Here is a 15,818-nt window from a genome sequence, read left to right as displayed (position 1 = left end):
AAATTATCAGATTAATGTAACAAAGGACTTACATTGGAGACCTGATGGTCCCAGTTCTCCCCCAGATAAACTGTAAATTGTGTTACAGCTAAATTGTAACACACAAGGTTTCCTACAGAGGAAACCTATGCCTTCAATAAGATTATAAATTCATTCAGGTCTGAAACTGCCCATTATCAGCATGAGTATCAAGCACACAGGGTTTCAAAATATCTCAGAGCCAACAAGTTTAGTGAATTACACATAAAAAGACTTTTCAGAGCAAGTGCCAATTAAAAGCATTACTTTCCTCAAATCCTTGACAGTTTCCTGCACAAGCAAAAAGCAGTGACTTAGAAGGTGAGATGATTTAATGTCCTGAGCCTGCACTAAACTAACCAATATATTTACTACATTTATATTATCTTTCTGTACATAATTATTATCATAATATATAAAATAACCAATTGATCACAGCACCCAAGCAATGTTGTAGTCTCTAGAACATGAAGCATCTTATCTCACCAATAACCAGACTTTAAGATTAGCCCCTGGTTTTATCTGCAAGGAAGCAGATCACAAAGGCTATTTCAAATCCAGCTACCAGCAATGACAACATCCTCATCCACTGCTACAGACTTCTTGGAGTAGCTCGTGAACTAATGTAGGACAGTGTGATATCTCATAGCCACTTCCCCATAACAGTACTAGCACCAATTCAGTACTATGTATACACTCAAACAACAAGAGTCCAAGTACAAGTAAAATGCTCTAGATGTTTCCATCATTTGAGACATTTTACAAATAATATTTTGTTCTGTTTTCAAATTTTAAAAAAGTACTTCTAATGGCTTGCCATGAGCAGTGCTCATTCCTGCTGCTCTCACTGTGAAATTGCCCTCATGGGAAACACAAGGAAGAGCTAAGTATAGACTAAATGTAAATTGGTCTTTCCAGCATTAGTATTTAGACTGTTTATAGTTTGTGTGAGGGCCATCTAAATGATAAACACTCCCATGAACTGAGATACCAATTATTTCCTGGCATTTCCAGTTTGTAAGAGGTATTAAACCTCCCACTAACAATTAAAATAAATTCCTAGGTCTGCTCAGCCTGCAGTACTGGATAGTGTACCTATGAGGAATGATGTAAGATTTCTTTCCATATGGCAGTAATTAACTGCATATAAAAAGATTCAGCATATGGATGGTTTCCTTTAATCAGTAAAGCCTTGATAACTCTGGGTTTGTACCTGAGGTGAACAACTAAGCTTCCTCTCATGCTCTGAATCAACTGAACATATAAAAAAACCCCATTCCTCACTGCCAAATTGCCAAACTAGAACTGACATTAACTAATTAGTAAACTATATTTTAAGTAATCAAGACAAACGTATGTTTCTAACTGTGTGTCTCAGGACAAGTAACAAGACTTGTTTTGGAACAGAGCCAGACCACACAGCTTCTAGTAGAATGAGCAGTCTTTAACTTTTCAAAATGTTTCCTAGCATTGCCACAGTTCACAGCATAGTATCAGTATTCTAAAGAGACCTACAAAAACTAGTAATTAAAACGGGGAAGTGAAACTGATCTCCAGATCTAGTGAAAAAGAAACCAAATCAATGTGTAGATGTTGGAGTTCGGATTGTGTTCTGAGTTTTATTTCTACTTTTCTTCACTTGGTTCTTTACAGCTTCATTTATGACAAACTTGTCATTTCAAAGAAATTCATGGGTAGGAAATGAAGTGAAATGACTGGGCAGTGCCCCCGACCCACTGTCAGTACCAGTCAGGCTAGGCTACTGATTCAAAAGTTTGCTGGGAGGACCACTTTGACCAAGAAAAAACAATAATCTCATTACAGTCCTCCTGGGTTGGCCACATGTTGGCCACTGGCTTCATGGGAAGGAACTGCAGTAATGATGATCCATGTTGAGGCAGTCCTGCCTCGAAAGGAGCAGGACAGAGAGGAGAGGAAGAGAGATTGACACTCATGAGAATGCAAGATCACAAAACAATTTACTTGTAGAAACAATCTCAGAATTATTGAACAGCCAAGGTTGGAAGGGACCTCAAAAGAGCATCTGGTCCAACCTTACATGGGAAAGGGAACCTAGATAAAAATCAGTCAAGCACTCTGTTCAATTGCATTTTTAAAACCTCCAGTGATAAGGGCTCTACCTCATCTCTGGGGAAGTTGTTCCAGTGAATGATTGTTCTCACTCTAAAAATTTCTTTCTCATATTGAGATTAAACCTCTTCCAGTGCAACTTGTATCTGTTGCCCCTTGTTTTTTTCCACATGGCTCCTTGTGAAGAGAGAGGCTCCATCCTCTTTGTACCACCCTTGAAATACTAGAATCCTACGATGAAGTTCCCCCCAAGTATTTTCTTCTCCAGGAAGATGAGCCTCCTTCAATCCTTTCTCACAGGGCAAATTCTCCAGCCCTTTGATCATCTTTGTAGTCTTCTTTTGGATCCTCTCCAGTCTGTCCACATCTTTTTTGAATTGTGGAGGCCAGAACTGGACACAGCACTCCAAGTGCAGCCTCACAAGCACTGAGCAGAGTGGGATGATCACATTTCCATCTCAGCTAGTAATGTCCCTGTGGATGCAGCCCAGCATCTGATTTACCTTCATCACTGCAGGAGCACACTGCTGACTCGTGTTCAGCTTGTTGCTCATCAGGCCCCCAGGTCCCTTCCAGCAAGGCTGCTCCCTAGCCACGTAGATATCACCTGTACTGCATGTTTTGGTATTCTGTCCCAGGTGCAGGATTTTTCATTTGTCACTGTTAATATTCATATTGTTCTTGATAGCCCACCCTTCCCGCCTATCCAGGTCTCTCCAAGATGGTTTAGCCTTCTGAATTGTCCATCTCACCACCCAGATTGGTGTCATCAGCAAGCATGTTGACAGCTCAGTTCCATCATCCAGATCACTTATGAAGATAATAAACAGTGTAGGGTCCACTATGACCCCTGTGAGTCACCATTTGTGACAGGCTACCTACCTGAGTAAAAACCACCAATCACTCTGGTCTGTTAACCAGTTTCCTAGCTATCTCACAGGCCACCTATCCAACCTGAATCTTGCCAGTTTGTCCAGGAGAAGGCTGTGTGAAACAGCGTCAAAAAGAGTTTACTCTGGCTCTAGATCTATAGCTCTGAACATAGCTCACACAAAAATTGCTCTGATAGTGGCTAGAAAATTGAGGGTTTAGAGTTTAGGTCCGGGCCTCAGATATGAATCTACTTGCATCCATCTGTGTTACCTACAAAAAGTACATAAAGCTAGATTATGAAAAAAAAAACAACAACATGACATTATAACTAATCAAACTAACAACCTCAAAAAAACATACTTTCGAGATTACATACAAGACACAACAATTTACTTTGCTTTCTATTTCACATCCTCTTCCTTAAAACTTGCTAATTTTTACCCTTACTTATGCCACATTCGTCAACAAACTCTACAGGCCAAGTGGCATATTATCAGGGTGGTCTGCATACTATCCAGAAAGATGGGACCCTAAGCTGTAGGGAAGGTCACTTTAGAAGTAAGAAAAGAAGATAGAGATGCAAAATAAAAAGTTCAAAGAACTTAAAAGCTTTGTCATTATTCTTCAGATTGTTACTGGCTATTGATATTTCAGCAGTCCTGAGAACTCACACTATCGGGCCTTCATTCTATTGTGCTTCACACAAACTCTTAAAATGTTTGTGATCCCCAAAGTACACCACCAAAGCACTGCAAATAAGAAGTGGGATAAGACAGACAAGATTCTATTCAATGAGAAGATGAGAGGGTGGTGGTTATGCCTTAGGCATAGCTTGTGTCAATCCTGCTCAATTCCAGTACAAATAGAAGAGCTTCAGCCTAGATTCTATGATGAGAACACCAAGTAACAGCAGTGAAATAAAAACACACCAGCTGATTTTTACAACAGCTTCCACTGCAAAAGCAACCTCTACATAATTATGGTTTGACAGGAGAAACAATGCAAATAACTAGAATCTGCACTACTTATGCAAAAATATCGTGGGGAGATGGGATGGCATGAGAGTCACTCCTTCATAAATTCTTCTGTAGATATACCACAATTCCCACATAATCTCTTACACACTCTTTAATCCACTTTAACTATGCATACTAATATTGAAAACATTTCCCTAACTGCATTTGGCAACACATTCTGCTGTGTGTTGTGATACTCCACCCTCACTTGCTACCTGTAACACTAGTGTAAATCTATGTTCATTGTTACCATGCAAGATACTAAGGCATTTTACAGTTTTCTTTTTGCTGCAGAACTGTATCAGAATATCTTCCCAGCTGCATCTGGCATCTATTTTCTGAGATTAAGTCAAACTATGTTCATTAAAACAACAAAAATTCCTTATCTTGCAGGAAGAGGGGAAAAAAAAAAGTCAATCCCGGCTTTATCACTTATAACTGCTAAATCACATTCACAGTAAATCTTTTCCCTTGCTAACAAAAACCATTATTTGCCTTTTAATTTTTCTGATCTGTACTTGTGTTCCCTGCAGAGCTCAGTACTGCCAACATGTAACATAGACATACAATTGCTTCCTATGTGCACACACATAGGCAAGAAGATGGAAATAGAGACATTAAATTCTCCTGTACTTCCAAGCTTCAACAGAAAGTGTTTGCTTCTCCTTGATAACAGCAGGGCAACACTATCTTCCAGCAAAACAGCTAGCACAGCTAATGGAGGACTTCAGGAGTAATTCCCTTTTGCTAAGCAAGCACCAGCAGCATCCATGCCCTGAGGCACACTGATTTGTCATCATCGATTCAGGATAGAAAATCTAAAGCCATTTTGGAACTTGTTTTCTGCAAGGGAACTGCCCAACAGCACACATGGCTTGCTTCAGATTCTAACAGAATTTGAGGTACCAGTACATTATTTGTCAGTTTAATCCAGCCAGACTTCTGAGCAAAGCCTTCTCACTATAAGCTACACACTCGAACCTGGGATCAGACAAACATCTATATGAACAACTGTAGTACATCAGATTCTTTTGAGCATTTATCCTCAATTTCACTGTACCATGTTATCATGGTCCACTGAGACAGAATGGATTATCTAAAGATTTGGCCTATAGTAGCACTGACATTAGTAATGAACAAAGTTGATATCCCAAGAAGAGCTAGGACACTTTAAGTATAAGAAAGTTTTCAAGGTATTTGAAAGGATTAAAAAGATACAGATCCATCACATACGTCAACCAGGCAAATGTGGCAATATTCAGCATGGTGCTTAGATAAGCAGAAAAAAGCCAAAAGAACTCAAGGTAACATTAGGCTGTGGGTCTACCACAGCCACTGCTTAAGGAATACGTGGGAAGAGACCAGAAGTATTATTACAGACATAAAGCTCTTTCTCCCAAGGCCAGAAGTAAATAAAAGTAACAATTTCCCACTGTTCAATAAGCCCCTATCTACTCCCAGAGATTATACCAGCCAATCCAATTTAGAGTCAGCTCCTTATAAGCAGAACTGTCGGAATAACCAGAGACTCTTTAAAAAAAAAAAACACCAGATACTGTTTATTTGTATCCAAAGCACACAAGGGAGTCAAAAGAGTTCATGGTTCACATGCTTGCTTATCTTCCTAAAAGTTTACAAATCTTTTGTTGATTAGGACATCCATAGCTGCTTTGGACACTTTCACAGGACTTGTATCTTATGAGAACAGCAACTCTTTCTGTCCTAGGTACATGTGACTCATCACTGTACCATTTCCAGTTTTCATAATCAAGCTGAGCACAAAATTATGAAATTTTTATACACAAAACTACGAAAAATTGCTAATGCAGAGAACAGTCTCTACAATAGCACCTTATAGATTATTTGAACAAAAATGAAGAAATAAAAATAAATTTGTAAAAGCCAAACAAAAACAAGACAGAGGGAATACTGTTTTCAAATTAATATATACTAACCTTATTCAGTATTGCTCACAAAGAAGATGAGAACACCACAGATACACAGAATAGACACATAGAATTAGTCTGAACAGGCTTTCCCCCCTGTTTACACTGACTGGTTTCATATTTACTCCCAGAAACCAAACAGATTATTTTTCCTTTTCACTCTTGTTTCCATTACCCCAGGGTTTTTAAACCTAGTTCTAAAAATGTGTACTTTATTTTCTGAGACAGCTGTGAAACTGGTAGGCATCTAGTAATTTTCAGGAAAGCTATTGTATACATAAAACAAATAAATCTTACCCATTCACAGTAGTACCATTGGACCATCATGAATAAAGTGATTGCTTATAACACAAGCCAGGCACAAGAAGGGTGGTCGTTTGTTTTCAATTGTGATTTATCCCAATTCAAGAGGTTTTTTGGCCTACCCTTTTGCCACCAGAGGCAGAGGAGGTCAAAACTATTTCAGCCATGTAAAGGCAAGAGAGGGAGTAGAAAACCAACTACAGGTTGTTGCTCATATATGGTTGAGAAGTTACTAGAGCACTTTGAGGGTTTCAGTGCATTGCAGTGCCTCATTAAGAGATTTGCTATGCCTACCCCATAATATCTAGGATCTGCCAAGAATTTTTGTTTGCCCCACAAATAGGAAGCTCAAAACAATGCGCATCTCAATGCTGACAAGCAGAATCCTACATATTTAGACAGTGAGTAGCTTCCCCCCTTCCCCACTAATTTTTTTCAACCTGCTGGAAGGGGGAAAAAACAGAGGACAGACTAACTTTTTAAAAATTATCCAGTCTCTGTCACAATCACCTATTTCTGTCTTAGTTAACTAACAAACTACATTAGCTTGACCAGTTGCTTCCCGTTTCTCTCTCAAAACAGGTAGCAAAATGTCTCTGTAGAAATATTTGTGACTGGCTTTTAGAAAAAGTAACAAAGACACAAGGCAACAACTGAATTTAGGTAGTGTTACTACCTAAAAACAGAGGAAGTCTCTTGAACAAGCATGTTCTCATGGTGTTTATTTCTTCTTGGGATTTTGAGATCAGCAAAATGCAGTTGTGTATCAAAGTACGTTTTGTACTTTGACCTATTTTAGGTACCTCAATCAGGAAATATGCTTTGTCAGAAACATCCACGCTGCACATTGCTAGAAGTGCATACCAGGGAAGTGCCTGCCTTATTCCTAGAATTTTCTCTAGCTGTTCTTTGGAAAAAAAGGATACTGAACCAGACTAGACTTTCAAACTGATACAGTAGGACTCTATTTCTTACTGAGAACATAGTAAACTTTTATTTTAGCTTTAGGATAAGTGTTACTTTTTTAGATCTGCTCAAGCTCTGTTTAAATGCCCCATGTAACTGCAAGACCCATTGATGCAGAAAACATTGACTAGGGACAAAGAGGAAATGTAATTCAACTGTCCTAAATCCACTGTGAGCTCAGCATGCTACATAGCAGCTACAGTCATTTAATTAAATAACTCTAACTGCCATGGTCTGACCTTTCCCATAACAAGTAAGTCCGAGATCTCAAACTGCAGAATCATCTGCTTAGAAGCATCCTCTAACCTCTTTCTCAGATCTGAGCCAGTGCATAGCTTATAAGAGTGACTGTGCCAGAAGTGGAACAGTTTATAGGGAGGGTATTCTCTCAGCTGGGAGGTGAAGAGACCTAGAGCCAGTCCTATGCGTTATTTGCTTCTGTAGTTCATAAAATTAATCTTCTAATTAATAAAAAGTTCAGGAAGCAGAACTTTCGGAAAGTTCAGAAGTCACATGCACATCCAGATTTCATTCAAAGAAAAATCTCTCTCTTATGCAAAATCATGCAGAGAACAATTGTCTAATGAACAAACGCTTCAGGGTAAGAAGGCACATCTTGCCTATCAACTAATTAATGTATTATAAGTAGGTCTCCATGTACATATGTGAACTAGCTGAACCCAATATGCCATACCATAGTAAATTAATTGGGTAGCCCTGAGAACAAGCAACACTGGTAGCTCCAAGGACCTAGAGCCAGAGGTCCTAGGCAGAAACACCATGCAGAAGGGATGCTCTTCTCCTTTTGTGGGAAGTGAATAGAGAGCTACTAGAAACACTATTCTACTAGAAAGCCTCATCCTCTGAAGGGAGGTAGGAGGGATGTGTTACTGCACTCTCCTCAAGCTAGGAGGAGAACGCAGACATTCACCAGCTGGATCAAACCGAGGCACAGGATAAGAGTTTAATTTCTATAAGTAAGTTTGTGATCAGAATCATACTTCATTTACATGGCTAAAAATTTATGCACTATGCTCCAAAACACAGAATCCTACAAGGAGTGAGGGGGGGGAAACATTAATTTACATCCATTGTGTATCACTGTTAGTATTCTAAGATTTGTCTTTTAGCTGGTTTAAAAACAAGCAATCAAACGTCCCAAACACAGAATCTCTTACATACTTACTTTCTCAACACCAGAAAAGGATATGGCAACAGACAAGAATCTAACTGCATCCCCCAGCTGCAATCACTGATTCTATGTCACACAAACTCCAGAGCATTGCTAACTTCACTGGTGTGAATTACAATATCCATTTGTCAATTCTCTCTACTTCTAAACAAACATGGAAAGCTGTAAAGCCTTGCTGAGGGGAAACAGGATGGCTGCAGGCTTAAGATCTTTATATCTCTCAAGAAAAGCTTGACAGATATATTCTGCAACTAGACAACAACAAAGAAAGGAGTAGAAAGTAAGGAGGAGGACAGATTTTTTTCTCGCAAGGCTGGCTTTAAATAAATGCTGCTCACACAAACAGTGGAATATTTCTAAATAGATCAGATCTTTCCATTTTGAAGTTACAACATAAAGATTTCAGTACTAGATAACAGTTTATATATGAGAAATGTTTATCTATGTTGCTCGGATAGGTTCCCTTCACAAAGTTGTTTGACTTTATTTATTTATTTAGGCTGGGACAGAAATGTCTGACATGCCACATTTCCAGGAAAAAAAAAAAACAAAACAAAAGTAAAAAAATCCCAACCAACCAAAATCAAATCTTTCCCACAAAATTTTCTGCAAGAAGTGTATTTAAGTAGCAGAGAACATAGAAGGCGAGAAAAAAATGATTGACCAATTCACAGCAAGCATAAAGAAGACTTTAGCAAATTATTCTGCTTCCACTGCAAGAGAATACAAATGTGCTCAGAGTCAGTGACTGCACCTGCAAGAATAATATCTTAACTTATCAACCTTTTAAACATCTGATGCTGACCAAACTACACATTTTTTATAAATTATTTGCGTAAAAAGCATTGCCATACTGACAGGAAAGCAATGTTAATCTAGTTATCATCAGACAAAATACTGGTATTTGGCTACTGGAGGACCGATTGCACACAAACTACCTGTGTCACATTACTTGAGTCAAAGAGCTAGAGGATGCAGTCAGATGATATATTAAACAATATTTTACCTTTTAAAGAACTTTTAGCTTCAGTTAGGACAAATAAGCTTAGAATTTGAAGCTAATATAGTAATAGTTCTATTTAAACACAGGATTTAGAGCAAAGCTCAGTTGGGAGCTGAAAACTTTTAAAAATCCAGGCTAATACTTTTTGTTTTTAAAGTCATGATTTAGCTTTGACTAGACAAACCCTGAAGGAGCCAGAACTCCTCCTCTTTTTTTTTCCCCTTCCCATCACAGTGACTCACATAATATGCTGCAAATAGAGTTTACAAGGCTGTTAAGATCAAGCCCATCCATGAAGCCAAACCTTTTCAATAATGAAACGAACATGTAAACCTACCTAGAATCTCGTTAACATACATTTATATGCCACAAGTACTGCCAAAGACTAACAAAAATGGTTGTGAGGAAAGACACCAAAAAGAGCAAGTGGTACGTTAGAGGAAAAAAATTTCAGAAGAGGAGCAGGCAAGCATGGGTAAAAATTTAACTACCGTGGTAAGTTTTAAATGATTTTTACATGAAACTCTGGACTGGAGGCAAGTGACTTTAGTATGATTTGCACAAGGCCTTTGGAATGGAAAATGTCTCATTCATTCTTGTTTCTAAAAATAAGCATTGAAAAGCCTCAAACCTTATATTATCTATACACGCCATGCTTGCGTGATGAGCCTAATTCACAGTACTAAGGAAATTTGTGGGGTGGGAGATGAGGAAGCAAGGGAAGAGTAGACATTATCAAGGATTGGAGACAGGAGGAAAGCCATCTGCAGCAATCAAATGGAACAAAAAGAAGGTAACACTTCTACACAAATATACCTCACATCACATAACCATGGAAAAAGATAATTGTAATATTGTTTTTAAAGACATCACATTCCCTGTGAATTTTTCTCTAAACAACTTGTTTATTTTCCAGACAAAAAGAATCCTCTCTATAGCATTTGATTTCATTCTTTTAAAAAACACTGCTACTAGTATTTAGTTTGTACAAACATTTAATCACAGGTAACACTGAGAAACTTACCTCAAACTACACTGGCATGTATATAAACTTCTCATTCTGTTTTGCAGAGTGTCAGAATCCTTGAAACTAACCTGATAATAATTCCAATAGAATACAAACATTTTATGGATACATATTTCAGCTTTGTTTTCTCCAGCAATAAAACTTGTTTTCTAGTATTTTAAACAAAGTAAAAACATCCAGAATATAAGTGTCTTTAATTTAAATTCAATAAAATTTACAATGCACTTTACTACTGATGGTAGTAACCCAGGCTTCTTCCATATTGTGTCACAATAAGTAAAATAAGTTTCTAATTTTTCCCAGTTAGACATAATTTTTCCACTACATACCCAGACTATTAATATATATATGAGACAAACACAATACCTAGTCTTCTGTTATTAAATATTCTCCCTGGAGGGCAGAGAACCTCAAGTTAGCACTCCCCTGTTCAACAGCCACCCATAAACCCCTAAAGGTATCAATCATGCTGTATCAGAAGAGTCAGGAGATTTAAATTGGTCCCTGGCACATCCTGGGGACACGTTCCATTGATGTTTGTGCAGAATGATGTCATGGACAGGTTAATTCCCTAGGTTCTCTATTAACTGCATTACCAGGCACATGATTCCTCCAGCACTACCTAATCCCTAGCATGCCCTTTTGCTGAAGTCACAGCTGCTTATCAGATCGAAACCTGGGCATGCGCCATTCCCTTCTGTTTTCCACAGAGGAAAACCCATGAATGCAGGCAAGAAGGAGACATAATGAGTTCCAAAGGCACCTCTTTGGAGTCACTGGGAAATCCGGCCTGCTGGGAGCTCCACTGAGAACACCCTCCCTGTAGTACATAGTATTATCTGTACACTCAGCCATGGGCAAGTCCTCCAGGAACTTTAAAACCCACACCAACCATACACACACCCCTGCATGTTTCAGCCTGTCCGCTTATAGAGCGGGGGTAGCAGAATGCTAATAAGCGATATTCACTAATTCACAAAATAAAGAAAATAAAAAATCAAAGTTAGCAAAGTGCTTAAGATTAATGGACAGAATGTGCCAGGCCAAGGGCAATAGAGAGAGCAATTGAATACTAAGCATCAGAACAGGATGACTAAACCACATAGTTCTCACCTAAATAAGCTTTCACGACAGTTTTTTGCAAGATATTTCTGAGAATTTCTAGTGGAACCAGAATTAAATCTGGTCAGTTTGTTTTAGTTTTTGACTCTCCAACGATGGAATCTGCCAGAGATGTTAATCTATGAAATCAACTTTGAAACTTCACTAGGTAAAGACAGAAGTACTTTAACCAAACATAACTTTCTGCTCAGTGAGGAGAATCTGGCCTAAGGATGTTTACAATTGTTCCAAGTTGACTGGAATTCCAAAAATGCAGACTGGCCTCCAGAAAATCTAGATCTAAACCAACCTATAATTGGCTTTATCTGAATCCAGAGAGTATTTGAAGAGTTTTTAAAGAGTGTGGATCTATTATGAAAGTCACTTGGCTCTTTCAAGAGTTGCTTGTCTTTGTCCTCCTAAGAAGGTCATCAGGTCTGTTAGAATCCTTAAATCTGCTTCCCACCACCTTCATTTTCTTTTCAAAGGATCACAACAGCACTGTATCTTGAACAATGAAAAGCCACAGATCACATGCATACATCAAATATTTTCTTTTTGCTAACGGACTCTAAGATTTGCGTGCTGAAGAGTCAGTCTGTTTTTCACTGGAGTGGCATTAGGCAGGACAGGTTAATATGATTACATCAGGTCACATTCTCCAGATTGATGTAGCTCTGCAGCTTCCTCTATTATTATACAGAGCACATGCCGTTCTGAGATTGGGTGTATTAGAAAACAGAACTCCTGCCAAAGATCTTTTATGAGTTTATTCAACAACACACCTGAAACAATATAAAAGAATTAAGATATTTTCTGGGCCATCACACATCTCTGCCTACTGGCTGCTAAGACCATATCAAGTCTCTCACAAATGTGTAGATCACCTACAAATCTTGAAGGATTTGAGGATCACTAAATTAGATCAAACACATAACACTCAGTTTTGTCAGCCAATGGGCTACATCTTTTTAAGCTCCTTTCCCCCCTTGTTTAAGGATAATAGCTTAGCAGAGAAGATGCATAATTAAATATCATAGCTTCCAAATGTGCAAACCTGGAAACTGAACAGGCCATTGCCAGTCTCAAACACATTCTTCCCAGTAATCTGTCAGAGGGGAATTTCTATATGGCGATGCAAACCATCACAAAACAGACTGGGCTTCTTTTAGTTTGCGTTCCATTGAGGATCTTGGTACTGATTTTGCCGCGTACATTGCTGTCTACATACATCAAATAAAACCACTTTGTAAATTTCACCTAAAATTTATCACTGACAAATCATACTTGACTGCTTAGGCTTTATGCAGAAATGACTGGCTTAGTGGGAAAGAGGAAAGAACCCTACCTCTTTAGTCTTGACCTTAGCAAGGCTTTCAACAGAATCACAGGGTCAGTTGGATTGGACCTCCAGAGGTCACCTGGTCCAACCCCCCTGCTCAAGCAGGGCCTGCTACACCCAGGACTGCCCAGGACTGTGTCTAGACAGCTTCTGAATATCTCCAAGGATGGAGACCTCATGACTTCCCTGAGCAGCCTGTTCCAGTGCCTAGTCACCCTCACAGTACCTTCGAAAACAAGATGGGAACATAGAATAAAGGAGTAGACTACAGTAAGGTCAAAGCTGGCTGAACTGAGCAGCTGGTGGTTCAAGAGACAGCAAATCATTAGCAACATTCCTCAACGGTCAATACTGAAGCTGATACTGTTTAATATCTTCAGGAAGGCCAGGGCTACCATTCAGAGGGGCCTTGGCAAGTTGTAGGAATTTTTCAAAAGAAAGCTCATTAAGTCTGACAAATGTAAATGCAAAATCCTGCACCTGGAATGAACCATATTTGGATCATGAACCCAAGAAAATAACCCCATGCTTGCACAGGTTGCAGATTGGCTAGGTGGCAGCTGTGCAGCCTAGAGGTTGCAGGATGTGGGATCCATGTCCAGGTAGACAAGATAAATGTGAGTCATTAATGTGTTCTCACAGCAGAAAAAAACATCTGTGTGTTGGGGTGGGTGCATCAGCAAGAACTGAAACCAGTATCTTGAGAGAAATTAATATTCCCCTCCACTCAGCATTATTAAAGCTACATCTGGAGTACCATGCCCTGCTATGAATTCTTGGACACAAGAGAGACAACACCACATCGGAGGAAGTCCAGCAGAGTGTCACTGAGATGATCACATTGTGTCTGAGGAGAGGCTGGGGCAGGTCAGTTTGTTTAGCCTGGATACAACCACAATCTTCCAATAAATAAAGGGACATTATAGAGACAGAGCCAAACCTTTAGAGGCACACAGCAAAAGGACAGTTAACATTACTCATAGCAAGGGAAATTCTAATCAGAAAAAGGAAAACATCTGCACAACAAAGGTAGTTGACCACTGGATCAGGTACTCAGAGACCCTTTAGAATCTCCACCTTTGCAGATATTCAGAATTTGAGTGGAGAGGGCCCTGAGCATCATAATCTAACTTTCAAATTGGCCTTGCTTTGAATAGGAGCTCAGACTAGATGGGCCCCAGACCTAAACTGTAGGATTCTGCAAGAAGACTCTACACCCTGGTAGAGCTCTGTGTCTACACACGGAGTAGTCAAACATTCTTCATAATCCAAATCTAGATGGTAGAATAAAATTCTAGATTATTGGATAAAATTGTAGTAAGCCCTAGATTAACAAATAATATGGGAACAGTAGCCACTTATGATAACAGTAAAATTATGTCCGTTGGCTTTATAGACACTACTTTGATCCATGGGATTTTGTATTCATCATTAAGAATTTCCATATCAGGAATGTCAATTTACTACATTGCATTGATCTCAGTTTTATGTTATTGATAATGAGAAGTGGAAATTAATTTAAATAAGTACATTTTGCTATCACGATTTAATGCTAATTGGCAGAGAGACAACACTAGTAAAGTAAGTGCATGCACATAGTCTTGTTTGTGTCAGCTTAACTAAGAAAAGAGGAATAGAACTTCAGCCCATTGACCAAAATAGAAACTTCATTTTCACCAAAATTAAATAACCACTGTTGTCATAAAACTTTTTTTTTTTTTTACTAAAAGAAATGAAGGAAAATTAGACCCTAATTCAGTACCGTCCTCTGCCACATTCCAGGGGACTCTGAAGGCACATTTCTTAACACGGGTAGAAATCTCTTAACATTTACAATGAGATGAAAGAGAAGCACTGAACATTTTTCACTACCATTCTGCTTTACATGGCACTGAAAAACTTTCCACTGCCCACCTATTCCATTCAGGAAAACACTGCAGGCACACAGTCATGAATCATGACATGTAGTTGGCAGAACAAGGAAAGCCCACACAATTCTCCTCTCACTAAGTCTGGCAAAGCAGAAGGCAATATATCAAAATCTGAATGATGTTTCAGTGCATTGCTCAGTCAAAAGCAAGAGATGATGAATTTCCAGTTTCCATCCTGATGGAACAAAGACAAGTTGAACACTTCATGTTATCAACTTTAATGTATCTAGATATGTAAAAGCCAGAGTTTCAGTCTCTCAGGTTGGATGAAAGGTTTTTTCCTACCTGCATGAAGATAAGCCAGCAGAGTTCCTGGCAGAAAAGTCAGGATCTATTCCTATCATCAGAATGTTAGCTAAGTTCCCTTAAGGTAGGAAAATGAGGATGTGGATAATTGGTAGTTTGTACTGGAGGGAACTATACTCACAGGAACTAGTCTTCTCTTGCGTGCATGAATAACACAATCCAATCTAATTCTGCCTTTGATGAAACCAATAACAACACAGTTTAAATAACTTTACATTCCTTGTCTACTATGATATACATGGTAAAACAAAGAAGGAAGCAGGAAAAGGAAATACTAGCATTCATCATGATTATCTACCAAGTAGAATACAGATTTTTTTTTTTTTTTTTTTAACTCAAGCTCAGATTTGATAATAGAAGCTACAACTGTCTCCTTCCAGTGGTATGAAATGGGATTAGAGGAACAGATGATGTTTCTAAAGAAGGAATTCTCTATCTAGTTTTATACCTCTTATCAAAGTAACTTAGTTTCCTGAACTGGAATCTACTAAAGTGGTTTTTATTTGCTAACAAAAGACTAATCTTTCTAATATCTTTAAAAAAAATAGAAATTATTCCCCCTCCGATAAATTTATGGTAAGAAAGTACCAGTCACAGAGAGATAAAATCAAGTATTTATATAAGGCCAGAAAGGTGATTATTGATTTCAGTACATTTTTCTGTAGGGTTTGAGACTGAACTCCCATTCTTCATTTAAAGCACA

At 38.5% G+C, this 15,818-nt stretch overlaps 2 protein-coding genes across 3 annotated transcripts in view; one reads left to right on the top strand and one right to left on the bottom strand.

Annotated features, from left to right (window-relative positions):
* MDM2 (MDM2 proto-oncogene) overlaps positions 1-15,818 on the top strand; it is a 223,930-nt gene that overhangs the window by 35,346 nt on the left and 172,766 nt on the right. The window lies entirely within an intron of this gene.
* The window catches only part of CPM (carboxypeptidase M), a 34,632-nt gene that overhangs the window by 17,950 nt on the left and 864 nt on the right, over positions 1-15,818 (bottom strand). The gene's annotated exons all lie outside the window — the stretch shown is intronic.

The sequence above is a fragment of the Pseudopipra pipra genome, chromosome 5, assembly GCF_036250125.1.
Source record: "Pseudopipra pipra isolate bDixPip1 chromosome 5, bDixPip1.hap1, whole genome shotgun sequence".
Lineage (NCBI taxonomy): Eukaryota > Metazoa > Chordata > Aves > Passeriformes > Pipridae > Pseudopipra > Pseudopipra pipra.
Note: the sequence above shows the minus strand (reverse complement) of the source record. Positions and strands in the feature narration are given on the sequence as shown.